We start from the raw sequence: 13,173 nt of genomic DNA, 5'->3' as shown, positions 1-13,173 counted from the left end.
GCCATATATTCCAGTGGTTCCCAACCCCCATTGGAATCTCATGGGGGAGCTTTAAAATGCAACCAATGTACACATTCTACCCTAGACTGATGAAATCTGAGTGTCACGGCTAGGTTAGAATCTGGGAAGGGATTTCTGTAGGGCAGTTAACCAAATACCCATCATCCCTGCAAGAACTGTTTTTGTTTATGCTGGGAGTATACTAGTATTGTTCAGCAGAATGATTTCTGTCTTGTCCTAGCCTAATTAGCTGTTCCAAGTTCTTGAATAGCTGATTATCTTGAATCAAATGTTTAGCCCTTGGGAAGAGTGAGAAAACCTAAAAAGATTTGGGAATTATGTCAGTTTTTTCTTGAAACTTAAGTGCCAAGGTACTGCCTATGTAGTGTTAAGCAAATTTGGAAAAGGCAAAGTTTGATTTTGTTTTATCCTATAATTTCCTACATCCTTATACTATTCCTACTGCCTCCCCTCACCCGTCTACTTGTTTCTTCCTCCCAAATCGCTTTTATAAATGTTAAGCTGCCATCAGCTTTGTGTTAAGAAAACAATGTCATATCTGTCATATTTCTAAGGCATAATAAATTATAAGTCCCACCATTAATTTAGTAACAGTTTTTTGGATGAGAAAAAGAAACTAGTTACAGTTACACATTGTTGATGTACCACTTTTTTTTTCAAAGTAACTGACAACAGTGTGTGCTTAGTCAAACACTTTTATATCACCTGTCTAATATCACAGCTAACATGTGAGTATAAGCCTTTTCTCCATGCTCAGTTATCTATCATTGAAAGTTAGTGAACTAGAAACTTTTGATTGGTAGATGTTAGTGCCTAAAAAATCAATTTAATTTTTAATAATACTTAAAACTGCCCAAACCAAACTTTAATTTTAAAAACTTTGTGTCTTAGTATAAGAGAATTTGTGGTTTTATTGGTTTTCATTGCATTGCTAATTCTTTGACAGGAAAATTTCTGAGTACTAGTACTTTTTTGTGTTATTCCTGCACAATCTTTTTTTTTTTTTTTTTTGGTATAAATCTAATATAAAATCCAACTACAGGTGATGCTACCAATGAAACTAACTCAGCTGAAGTAATAATTGTATGATTAGACATCAATGCATATTGATTTCATTTATTTTTTAAAATGTATGTTTAAATTGTTTTTTATGTGGATTTGTGCTCTTATATCCAATTAGAGGCCCAGTGCATGAATTCGTGCATGGGTGGGGTCCAGCTGGCCTGGCTCCAATCAAGGCGGATTGGGGCCGGGCCTGTCGGGAGGAGGAGATGGCGAGAGGTTGGCTGGACGACCCGGTCCCGATTGGGGTCGGGCTGGCTGTGGGGAGGGGTCGTGGGCAATTGGCCGGCGGGCCCCACCCCTGATTGGGGTGTGGGGGGGGGTGACTGGGGACGGGGCTGGCCATGGGGAGGGGCTGCAGGAGGTTGGATGGCTAGCCTGCTCCCTATTGGGTTGGGGGGGCAATCGGGCAGGGCTGGAGGGGGTGAGGAGCTGCGGGCTGATCAGGGTGGTGAGGGCCCATCGGTCGCAGGGCCAACTGGGGGGAGGGGCCACAGGAGGTTGGCCAGCTGGCCCACCCCCTGATCCGGTAGTTTTCTGGCTGCAGTGGGCATCATAGCAACCCGTCGTTCAGTGGTTAAGATGTTCTGGTCGCTGGCGTTTTATATATAGATTAGAAAATTGGGATCATAATATACAACTCTTGAATCCATTTTCCCTAAGTCACTTAAATAACAAAGGAAAGTGAAAATCATAGCAAATGATGGTGAACTTGTGTTTGATCTGACTACTGGGCCTTTGAATTTGATCTGATCTCTCTGTCAGTTTCTTTAAGATATCCCTTCTGTTACGGCTCCTTCCCCTTTTCCACTGGCTGTCTAGAATATTGTGTGGGTGTGTGATTGAGAATGGGAGGAGGAGAGCACAGGCTATAATGTTTTAGAGGCTTTGATGAATGCTTCGTATGATATTAGATATTGCCAAGTTGAAGAAGGCAATTAATAAGTCTTTTGTTAAATGGATCAGTGCAATTGAGAAGATTTAGTTGAAACTTCAGTGTACAAATATATCCTTCTCTTAGTTGTTTCAGTTGAAGGTAATCACTATTTGTTTATTATATTAAGCAATCTTGTGCTAAGCAATTTATTTTGGACTTTTTATGTGACCTTTTTGTTTTTTTGCCCCCAGGTTCATTTAATAAGAAACTTTCTAAGCACGTTAATTATGGCAAGATCATTGTTTTCTCTTAATTCTTGGGATGATTTCCCCAATTTATATAATTCATTTGTACCTTTTATTTCTTAAGGATAGCAAGTACACTTTCTTGAATTTGTTATTGACCACTAGGTTCTAGATTAGATTATGCCGCAATATGTACCTTTTCTTAGGAAAAGGATCTGTAATCAATTACCTTTTCAAAGAGATCTATGAGTCAAATAAATTTACTTCTAAAGTCTTTATGGTAGTATTTTTAAAAATCAGTCAAACTATGCTGTCGAACTATTTTATAGAAGTCTTGCATATTAAAAAATCCTAATTATATGTAGGTGGAAGATTTTGAAAGATGTCTGCTGAGTCAGCAGTGTCTATTTGAAAGCCTTTTCCAAAATTAATGTCATTTTAGGTAAAATGTTCTGAAAGCAAAGCTTTTTGCTTAGAAGTAAAACCAAAGCTTACAAACATTAATTTCAGTACAAAAAGTAAAACAAATAGGTATAGTGTATATAGAACAAAATAGTTGTTTAATGCTGATTTTATGTGGTTATATGCTCATGAATTTGTTTTTTGTTTTGTTTTTTCTTTTTAGTGGCAGAAGGTTAGCCTTTATTGGTTACTTCCTACAAGTATTGGTATAGCCAGGCTTTCCTAAGCATTTCTACAACAAACAGAAAGTTGAGTAGTTCTTCCTAACCAATATGATTTATTTGCTACAATTCAGTCTCTACTATGTTTTATTTTCAACTAGAGGCTTGGTGCACGAATTTGTGCACAGGTGGGGTCCGGCCAGCCCGCCCCGATGGGGGCCGATAGGGGCTGGGCTGGCAAGGGGGTAGGGGATGCGGGAGGTTTGCCGGCTGGTGCCACCCCTGATTGGGGTGGAGGGGCCTGATTGGGTGTGGGGACATCCAGGGGGAGGGGCTGTGGGCGGTTGGGGGGGGAGATCCGGGACCAGCTTGGGCTGGTTGGCCGCCGTAGTGTGCATCATAGTGACCGGTCATTCTGGTCATTCCGCCATTCTGGTCGCTGGGCTTTTATATACATATACTAGAGGCCCGGTGCATGAAAATTTATGCACTGGAGGGGGTGGGTCCCCTCAACCAGGCCTGTCCCCTCTTACAGTCTGGGAGCCCTCAGGGGCGGGAGGCGACCCAGTGATCAGAGGAAGGCAACGCCCCATTACACCTCAGCTGCCGCCACTGCCAGCAGCGCAAGCCTCAGATAGCCCTGGTTACCTGAGCCTCACCCGAGGCTTGCCTGCGCCTACTGCCGGCCGTAGATGGCTGGGCAGCTGACATCTGAGGCTTGCCTTGCCTACAGCCGGCCCTGGGGGGCTAAGGGGCCTGGGGGTCTCTGGAAGCAGGCATGCAGCCCAGCCTTACCATGCGCCTACTGCCCCAGCGGGGCTGAGGGGATGGGCACTGCCATCTTGTGTGGGCGCCACCATCTTTGAGGGTAGGGCAGTCAATTGGCATATTCCCTCATTGGCTGTAGGTGCTGCCACCTTTGAGGGCGGGGCAGCAATTGGCATATTCCCTCCTTATTGGCTGTGGGCACTGCCATCTTTGTGATGGTGTGAGGGTCAATTAGCATATTCCCTCTTTACTAGATAGGATATTAGTGTTCTGGTACATGGATTCGTGCACATTGAAAGGAAATTAATTAGAAGAAATATTTTAATATCACTATTCGCCCTTTCTCTATAATAGAAGTGTCAGTTTCGATCGATAATGACAGATCGAAACACATGCATGCATTTGGCACCAGCAAGAGCTTTATATGTATCGTGCATGCACGAGTCAACTTAGCCTTTTATATATACAGAATAAACTTGCTTAATTAGACCTGCTTTCTGATTTAGCTAAACTTTTTCCAGCCCAGTGAAGCACCCCAACTTCTCTTTCAGGTAATTGTCAGCAACACAGCAGTAAATATCAACATGAAGCAGAATATTACTTACTATAGATCACTCAGGGAGAACAAAGGGTAAAATATTTAACTGTAGCAGTGTTTGACTATATTCTGTGCAGTGAGAAACCCTGAAGTCATTTTCAAGTTCCACATTTCTTACTTTTTTCCAGTCGGGTCAAGTTTCTAAACTTTCTAAATCTCTGTTTTCTGGCTAATGAAAAGGCAATAGGATTCTACAGAGTCTCCTATCTACCTACTCCAGGACTTCTGTGAGGATCAAATGAGATGAGGCACAGGAAAACGCTTCACAGACATTTGGTTAAACTGTAAGATGTTTGAACCTGGCTATAAAGCAAGTCTGGTTCATGGGCTGAAGAAATTCCAAGGAGGCTAGTTGCTAAGGAGAGGAAGCCAGGCATTGCTATGTGATGTCATTACCTGGTGCCCACAGTGACAGTTTCTTTTGGGCTGGGCTGTGGGCCACATTTTGCATCATGGGGTGGGGTGTTGCTCTGGGTGGTGGCGGGGCCTGTGTCCCACTTGTGGGAAGCCAAGTGTTGGTTTGTTGGCAGCAGGTCTGTGGTGCCGTTTATTTTTAAATGGCCAGTGGACATCATGGCAGCTCCTGCATTGAGCGTCTGCCCCTTGGTGGTCAGTGCACATCATAGCTACCAGTCAGACAGACAGATGGACACTTAGCCTTTAGATAGATAGATAGATAGATAGATAGATAGATAGATAGATAGATAGTTATATAGATTCTGTATGTCCTTATTTTTACACATAGAGATGTTATAACATTACACATAATGAATACATACATATATCTTAAGAACTATATCTGTTCAGGGCACTATTCTTAGTTCTGTGGTGGGTCAACAAGATGAGTGATCAATCTGGTCTCCAGAAGTCTGATAAGGGGATGCTTAATGACAGAATAAGGCACTACGAAGTTGTGGTAAGAGAGGTGCAGATTTCATTCTCCAGAAAGTGGTGTACAGACAAGGAGGAAGCTGATTTGGGCTGAATCTGGAGGGGCAGAACCAAAGTTAAAGCACATTCTGGTGAAGGAATGAGCATTGTCATGGCAGCCAGAGTGCAGAGAACAGAGAGAGAGGACAATCTGATAATGGTGAAAATAGAGGAGATTCAGCAAGTGAGATTAAAAAGGCAGATGTAAAGGATACACATGATTTTGGTTTTTGGACAACTTGAATGACTTTAATACAGATAGTTTTAATATACATTCTGTCAGGTTACCTTAAATACACTTTAGATTTTTGTAAAAGGCATAATTATATCTTAAAATGTGGATGTTTATCTTATAAGATGAAGAATTGTGTGTTGTTTTTATAAATGCACAGTATAATGGCCTGGAGCAGCCGTGGGCAAACTACGGCCCGCCGGATCCAGCCCGTTTGAAATGAATAAAACTATTGAAAAAAAAGACCGTACTCTTTTATGTAATGATGTTTACTTTGAATTTATATTAGTTCACACAAACACTCCATCCATGCTTTTGTTCTGGCCCTCCGGTCCAGTTTAAGAACCCATTGTGGCCCTCGAGTCAAAAAGTTTGCCCACCCCTGGCCTGGAGCATAGGTAAATGAGTCGGCTAGGAAAACATCTAATATAGAATCCAAAATAGAGCCCTGTATATTTTTATGTTTTTTAGAAATTCCTCACTTTTTCAGGTTGTATGTATGTGCAAATGGGCAGGCCTATTGACTCATTATTTCCCACAGAGTAATACAAACTTCAAATCGTAGACTTAAATATTTATTAAGTCACTATTGTGATTTTTCCCTTAAGGACAATAGTCTAATAGGTAAAATTAAATGAATAAATGAAGAAAACAAGGGTAGAGAAAAGATAACTAGAGAAACTGAGATTCGAGGCATAGGAGAGTGATGAGAGACTCACTAATAACAGAAAAGAGAAGAGATCCAGGAAGAGGAGGAAAAAGTCTGATAGCTGGAATGATCTAACTCAGGGGGCCAGTTCACTGTCCCTCAGACCGTTGGAGGGCCGGACTGTAGTTTAAAAAAAAAAAATACTATGAACAAATTCCTATGCACACTGCACATATCTTATTTTGAAGTAAAAAAACAAAACGGGAACAAACAATATTTGTATTTGCATAATATTGTATTTGCATGTGGCCCGCGGGCCGTAGTTTGAGGACCCCTGATCTAATTAGTATTTTCCAAAGGTAGATGTGTATGTTTGCGTGTTGTGTGTGTACATGTCCCAGTAGTAAAAACAAGTATCCATTGGGATACAGTGCTCTATTAGTCTATTTATGTTCATTTTAGATTGAAAAATTATTTATATTTAATGTAGGGGTTCAAATTTATACCCTTATTTGGATGTGATATCAGTCATGTATAACATATGTACGTAATGGTTTTCAGAAGAGTAGGGGGTTTCCACAAAGCAACAGTGGCACTCCCATTCATTCATTCCATTTCTGAGATTTGCCATGTATTTGAGATTGCTACTGTCAGTTTGCTTGTGTTTGAGTATGTAGATTTATGAATTACATTATGTAATTTAAACCAGACTCCACAAAAACCTAATAACGTAAAAGATTCCTGCAAAGAAACTGAGTATAAGAAACATTAGTAAGAGTAGGAAACAAGCCTGGCTGGTGTGACTCAGTGAATTGAGCATTGACTCGTGCACCAAGAAGTCACTGGTTTGATTCCAGGTCAGGGCATATGCTTGGATTGCTGGCTAGATCCCAGGTAGAGGGCGTGCCGGGGACAGTCGATCAGTGTTCCTCTCACATTGATGTTTCTATCTCTCCCTCTCCCTTTCTCTTTCTCTAAAATCAATAGAAATATATTTAAAAAAAGAAAAAGAAAAAGAATAGGAAACAAGATAATGGTAGAGCTGATACAAACTACTAAAATGAGCTTTCCCCTGCCATGATCTAATCATTGGAGAAGATGGCTGAAAAATTGAGATTACCGTATCAGGAAAGCTATTTGACACATAGGCATACATTCAGTATTGGTATTGACAAGTCTTGCTCTAAGAGTAAAATGTGCCTTGAGATATTAGTTAATAATGATATAAAATCATCATGATTAAAAGACATTTAAAAATTAAACTAGAATGTTTTAAACAATACTACAGCATTGTAAATAAATAATCCCCTTTAAAAAATGGTTTTGTGTGTTTTACAGTGTACATAATTCAGTAGCACATGTTAATTATCTATAGTAATAAAAGCATAATATGCTAATTAGACCGGACATCCTTCTGGATGACCCTCCGGACAAAGCTGCGGCAGCGGGTGCCGATCCCCTTGCACGGATTTTGTGCATCGGATCTCTAGTTTATAAATAGAATGAATATATGCCCAAACTTCTTTTCTGATAAGGATACTCTGCCGATTTGGGGATAACAGGTCACCCTATATGGCTTACAGCTCAAAGGTTCATGAAAAATTCATAGTAAAATAATGGATGTTCATAACATGACCCTGAGGTAAACAGAGCCTAGCTGTGATCTAAGTATTGTTTGGATTCTATCATAATATCTATAGAACATTTCTTCCATAGGTGTAGAAAGGATCTACCAACTTGCTCACAAGTGTCTTATACCAAAAAGCCTTGGGCTCATTCCTCTCTCTTGAAACACCAGAGGCTGATGGGATAGCATATGTTGATATAACCGTCTGTAATTCTTAATTTCTAGATTTCCTTGTAGCTTAAGTTATATGGTAGCATTAAGGTTTTAGACAGCCATGGAGCTGTCAATCAGCACAAATGAGAGTTCCAGTCCACTTCAGATAAAATCTGAGGGGAACAAACTTCAAGGGATTAAATTCTGAGTTATTCAGTGTATTTGCTGCATCATCTTTTTGGTATTTCTTGACTTAATTTACCTGTAAGGTGTATGAGGTAAAGCTCCTACATTGCTTTCTGTGGCATCAGCTTGTGCTCTCACAGGAAACTGTGCTCTGCTCTAGAACCTGCACTGGTCAGTGTCTCTCCCAAGAGTCACCACTGACAGGTGGTGTGAAAAACGACTTGTGTTTACAAAAAGGGTTCATGGAAGATAATGTGCTGGGACTGAGCAATTGAGAAGACTGGGAAACTATACAAAATGTAAACTCTGAAGAGATTAAAGTTTAATAAGTTTTGATAGAAATTGTTTCAAAACCAATCATGTATTTCTCTTTATTATTAAGAAATACATAGAATATAAGTTTAGTACCATTCTTTATGGCTCATGATTGTAGATTACTAGCATACTATGTTGAGCCCTTTTACAATAATATTTGCATGAATTGAGCTGAATGTGGGTCAGTTTGTGCAGATTCATCTCTTGAGTCTCATTTTGTTCATTGTGCCAGTCTTAGGAATGTTATACAGATTCACTGCCTGCCGTTTCTTATGCATTCAGAAATTGATGCTGTTGTTTATGATTATAATTGTTTAGGGGGAGAAAGATAGTCATTGGTGGAGAGCTTGAAGACATAAATGAAGATTATTTCATACATGTAGAATTTGGCATGAGGAATCTTTTAAACTGAATTTGTTTGAGGGCACACTGAATATTTTACTTTCCTTTTTCTCAGCATCAGCAACAGCAACTTGTGATTGGTGGCACCGGATATTCAGTTGTACATCCCCACATCAATGCACTGCCAATGGTAAGAATTGCTCCCACTCTGAATGTTAGAGTGTTTTAATGCTCTTTTTAGTATTCACTTATTTTTAACAATCTATTAAGGAAAGTTTCTCACATCTCACAAAATATACATGTGTTCCCAAACAAAAGAAATGTTTTTAATATGTAATTTAAGGCGCTTAAAATATTTTTGATAACTTAATCCTATTTATAAAGAGGGAATATGCAAATTGACCATCACAAATATTGTGGCGCCCAGCCCCTCAGCCCTGCCGGAGTCCCCCAGTCCTTTCAACCCTGCTGGAGGGGTGGCAGGCGTGCGGTGCAGCCAGACCTGCCCTCAGCCCCCAGCCACGCAGGGCCGGCCGAGGCTTGCACTGCTGGCAGTGGCAGCAGCAGAGGTGTGATGGGGGTGTTGCCTTCCCCTGATCTCCGGGTTGCCTTCATTCCCTGAGGGCTCCCGGACTGTGAGAGAGGGCAGGCCAGGCTGAGGGTGCGTGCTCCCCCCCAGTGCATGAATTTTCATGCACTGGGCCTCTAGTATAAAATAAAAAGGCAAACCTTTACTTTGAAGATTTCCATTATCTGTAGGTTTTATAACTTCTTGGTTATGGTTATCAGGATGAAAAGTATTATTATGTTGTGATGATACTGTATTTTAACAAGTAGACTATTTTGGGAATAGAATTTCCATGGTAAACTTAAGTTATAGTGGCAGTAATAACTTGTGTTTTTGTCTGTCATCTTATAGAATAGAATAGCCTGATTTTGCATATTGCATTTATCCAAATACAGGGGGTCCCCAAAAAGTACTTGATAATGAAATGGATTTTAATAAACACTGCCTTTATAATTACTCAGAGTGTGTATGTATTTTTTGGGGCACCCTATATTTATAATTAAATGGCTGAAATTCTACCTGTTAGCTAGTGGATAATCTTCAGGAGAACCATTTTTATCTATTTAAAAATTTCACTCAGAAGCCTTGTGGAATAAAAGTCTGTCGGCTGTGTTATACAGCAGAAAGACCACTGGGCTCTGTAGGAGTTGGGATTTGCTTGCTTTCTTGCATGTGTCTTGGATGACTTTTGTCAAGTACTCATAAAATTTGATGATAGAATTGGACAAAATTTCTAGCTGTAGGCAGAATGATCTCATCACTGTTGATTAGAATTCAGAATGATTCTCCCTTACAAAAAGTAATTCCTTATCTAAATGGTATTGCTGTGTATTTGGGGGATCAATAAATAGGATAATTAATTTTTACCTTTTGTTTTTAAAGAATTAATTACTTAAACAGTATCTTCCATTTCAAAATAGCACATCATCAAAATTTTTAACAACTTTTACTTAAATGTTTACATTAAACATTAAATCAGGGAGCTATGGAAACTGATAAAGGTTTATAGGATTTTGTGGGAAATGGTAGATGCATCAGTATGAAATTAAAAATTAACTGAAACCAGGATAATAGGGTGAGATAAGTTATCTGAAAATATTCCTAGGAGATGATTCATTTTAAAGATGGATTTGTCAGTGTGTTGATAAGAGGAGGATTTCCTTTGTCTAAACTATCTTTTGAATTCTAAATTAACACCTCTCTCCAACTATGTCCCAGCTCTCCTCTTCTCTCTCTCTCTCTCTCTCTCTCAGCAGATAATGGAGAATGTTGGGGGAAACATAATTTTTTTTTTCTGTCTTTACCTAACTTGAAGGAATACATGGTTCATCATTAATTTATGAAACACTGGGTTCTTTAGGGTTCATTAACCATCATTAAATCTGCTATTTCCTCTGGAGCATTATAGAGTTTCTATTGTAAGAAGCAGCTCCATGGTAAATCATCTTTGGCATTTTGGACTATCTGCCCTTGGCGTTTTGTTTGAAGTTCACATTTGAAACCTGTTAGTTTACTAGGTAGGTTGTTGGAGTCTTAACTATTTGTGACATGTCTCCCTTGAGAATCAGTTGTGCAGGCTTTTGGACTCTGAGATGTAGGTGCCTATGCAACTGGCTGTCTCTTCTAAGTGCCTGTTCTTAAGAGAAGTTTTAAATGTGCTGCTCACACAGGATGTGTATTGTGTTTTTTTGTTTTGTTTTTTTCTTTTTGGAACAACTCTTAGACTGTATCTTAAATCAGATCATCTCACCTTTGCCAATTTTGTTGAAAATCATTTTTAAGTCACGACCACAGAAATTTACGTTTATGTAGTTAGTGTGTATTAGAAATGAAGGGCAAAATTACAACAAATTTGCTTATAATCTAGCTGAGGACAAAAAAGCCATTCCTACACATTTGCATATGATGCTTGTAAATTTATAGATATTGGCCCTAATGATGGTTTTCCTCTGGACCTGAAAAATGCCATAGTGTTCAGGGTTATGCCTGCGTTGTGTAGTATCTTATCTTTTTTGTTTTTTTTTCTTCTCTCAACGTGCCATAAAGGAATGCTTTGTGGGAACAGTTAACTCTACCACACCCACACCCTCAACTTTGTTCTTGATATAATAACCATGAGGGATTCATAACATTCATTTTTGTCTCTTTCTTTACTTGCCTAGGTACAAGTTATTTTAACTCTAATTGTAACAAGTCATGATGATTTATAGCTTCCTTCCTGTATTAATGATTTGTACTACTTTCTATAATTATCTTATTACATTAATAGAACCCATTGGCCAACAGATGTGTATTATTATTGTAACTTTTTATTGTGAAAATTTCAAATATACACTAGAGAGAATATCACAATAAACTCTCAGATGCAATATTCATCAGTTTTGTTTCATTTAATCATTTTGTTACCATTAACACCCCCCCTGCACACACACACCTGATTATTTTGAAGCCAACACTCACATCACATGATTTCATTCATGAATATTTTATTATGTATCTATGGAAGATATGGATTATTTAAAAATATATACCAAGATGCCATTATCATACTTTAAAAATCGAGAGTTTTTTCTTTTTTGAAAAGGAATTTAAATATGCTTTTTAAAAATTGTGGTAAAAACATAAAATTTATGTTTTAAGTGTGCAGTAAATGCAGTGTTAACTGTATTCACATTATTATACAACAGATCTTTCAAACTTTTTCGTTTTGCAAAATTGAAACTCTGTAGCTATTGAACCACAGCTCCCAATTCTTCCTTTTCTCCAGCCATTAGCAACAAGTTTACTTTTTGTTTACACTAGTTTGACTACTTTAGCTACTTTTTATAAGTACGTATGTTTCTTTAGTGACTGGCTTATTTAAAGCATATTGTGCTCTAGGTTTATGCATGCTATAGCACGTGACCGGATTCTCTTCTTTTTAAAGGCTGAATAATATTCCATTGTGTGTGTGTATCATTTTCTTTATTCATCATCAGTGGACATTTGTGTTGCTTGTACCTTTGACTATAGTGAATAATGCTGTGATGGACATGGGTGTGCAATATCTGGGTGTGCAGATATTGCTTTCAGATCTTTTTGGCTATATAACTGAAGTAAGATTGCTGTATTATGTGGTAGTTCTAGTTTTAATTTTTTGAGGCATCTTTATATTGTTTTCCAAAGTGGCTGCATCATTTTATATTCTTAACAATAGTACACAAGGGTTCTGATTTCTCTGCATTCTTCCAATACTTGGGATTTTCTGTGGGTTGTTTTATTTTTTGGATAGTGGTCCTCCTAATGGGTATGAGATGATGACAGTATTTCTTTTTTCTTTTTTCTTTTGACAGTAATTTCTTAGTATCATTATTTAACCATTTGTTTGTTTCCTCACCTACTCATAAATAGTGTTTCTACAGAATCACAACAAAATCCATGTATTTGGTTGGAATATACAGCTTATGCTTTTAACTATTTATTAATTTTTCCCTTTTAGGGGAAAAACCTGTAAGGTTTTCTCATTTTGTGTTTCATTCATTGCATTCCTGTAGTAAAATACCTCTTTCCCTTGTATATTTTGGTAAATTGGTAGTTAGATCTAAAAGCTTAATCTGATTCAGGGTTTTTTGCTTTATTTGGAGGGCATCATATTTCATGGGTGGTGCTATGTAATTCCTTGAAGAATCACCTAGTATTTGATTGTCTCTAATTGTTAGATTAGGTGGCCACTGCTGATCATTGCCTTGATCCATTATTTCCATGTAAAGAATGTTGACATCCTAATTGAATTAAGTCTTTAGTATCTGTAATATTTCTACAAAGAGAAACTTCCCTCATTGGATATTCGATTCCCTGGTGGCACAGTAAAGGCATACTAAATACTTGATTCTTTCCTTTAATTATGAATTTAAAATACTGGGTTGTTTCCTAGAATCCTGGAAAAGTAGACCAATGAGGATTTTAAGATGTCATTGTGAGCTTATGGATTTAAATAC

At 38.4% G+C, this 13,173-nt stretch overlaps 1 protein-coding gene across 5 annotated transcripts in view; it reads left to right on the top strand.

Annotated features, from left to right (window-relative positions):
- Window positions 1-13,173, top strand: part of TBL1XR1 (TBL1X/Y related 1) — a 174,066-nt gene that overhangs the window by 87,732 nt on the left and 73,161 nt on the right. For 4 of the 5 annotated variants that reach the window (XM_059687071.1, XM_059687073.1, XM_059687072.1 and 1 more), the window contains exon 2: window positions 8,744-8,818. The exons of the other annotated variant lie outside the window; for it this stretch is intronic. The gene's annotated coding sequence lies outside the window, so the exon portion shown is untranslated. The remainder of the gene's footprint in view (window positions 1-8,743; window positions 8,819-13,173) is intronic. 5 annotated transcript variants of the gene reach the window in all.

Source organism: Myotis daubentonii, chromosome 3, assembly GCF_963259705.1.
Source record: "Myotis daubentonii chromosome 3, mMyoDau2.1, whole genome shotgun sequence".
Lineage (NCBI taxonomy): Eukaryota > Metazoa > Chordata > Mammalia > Chiroptera > Vespertilionidae > Myotis > Myotis daubentonii.
This window is presented reverse-complemented; position numbering and strand designations above follow the sequence as displayed.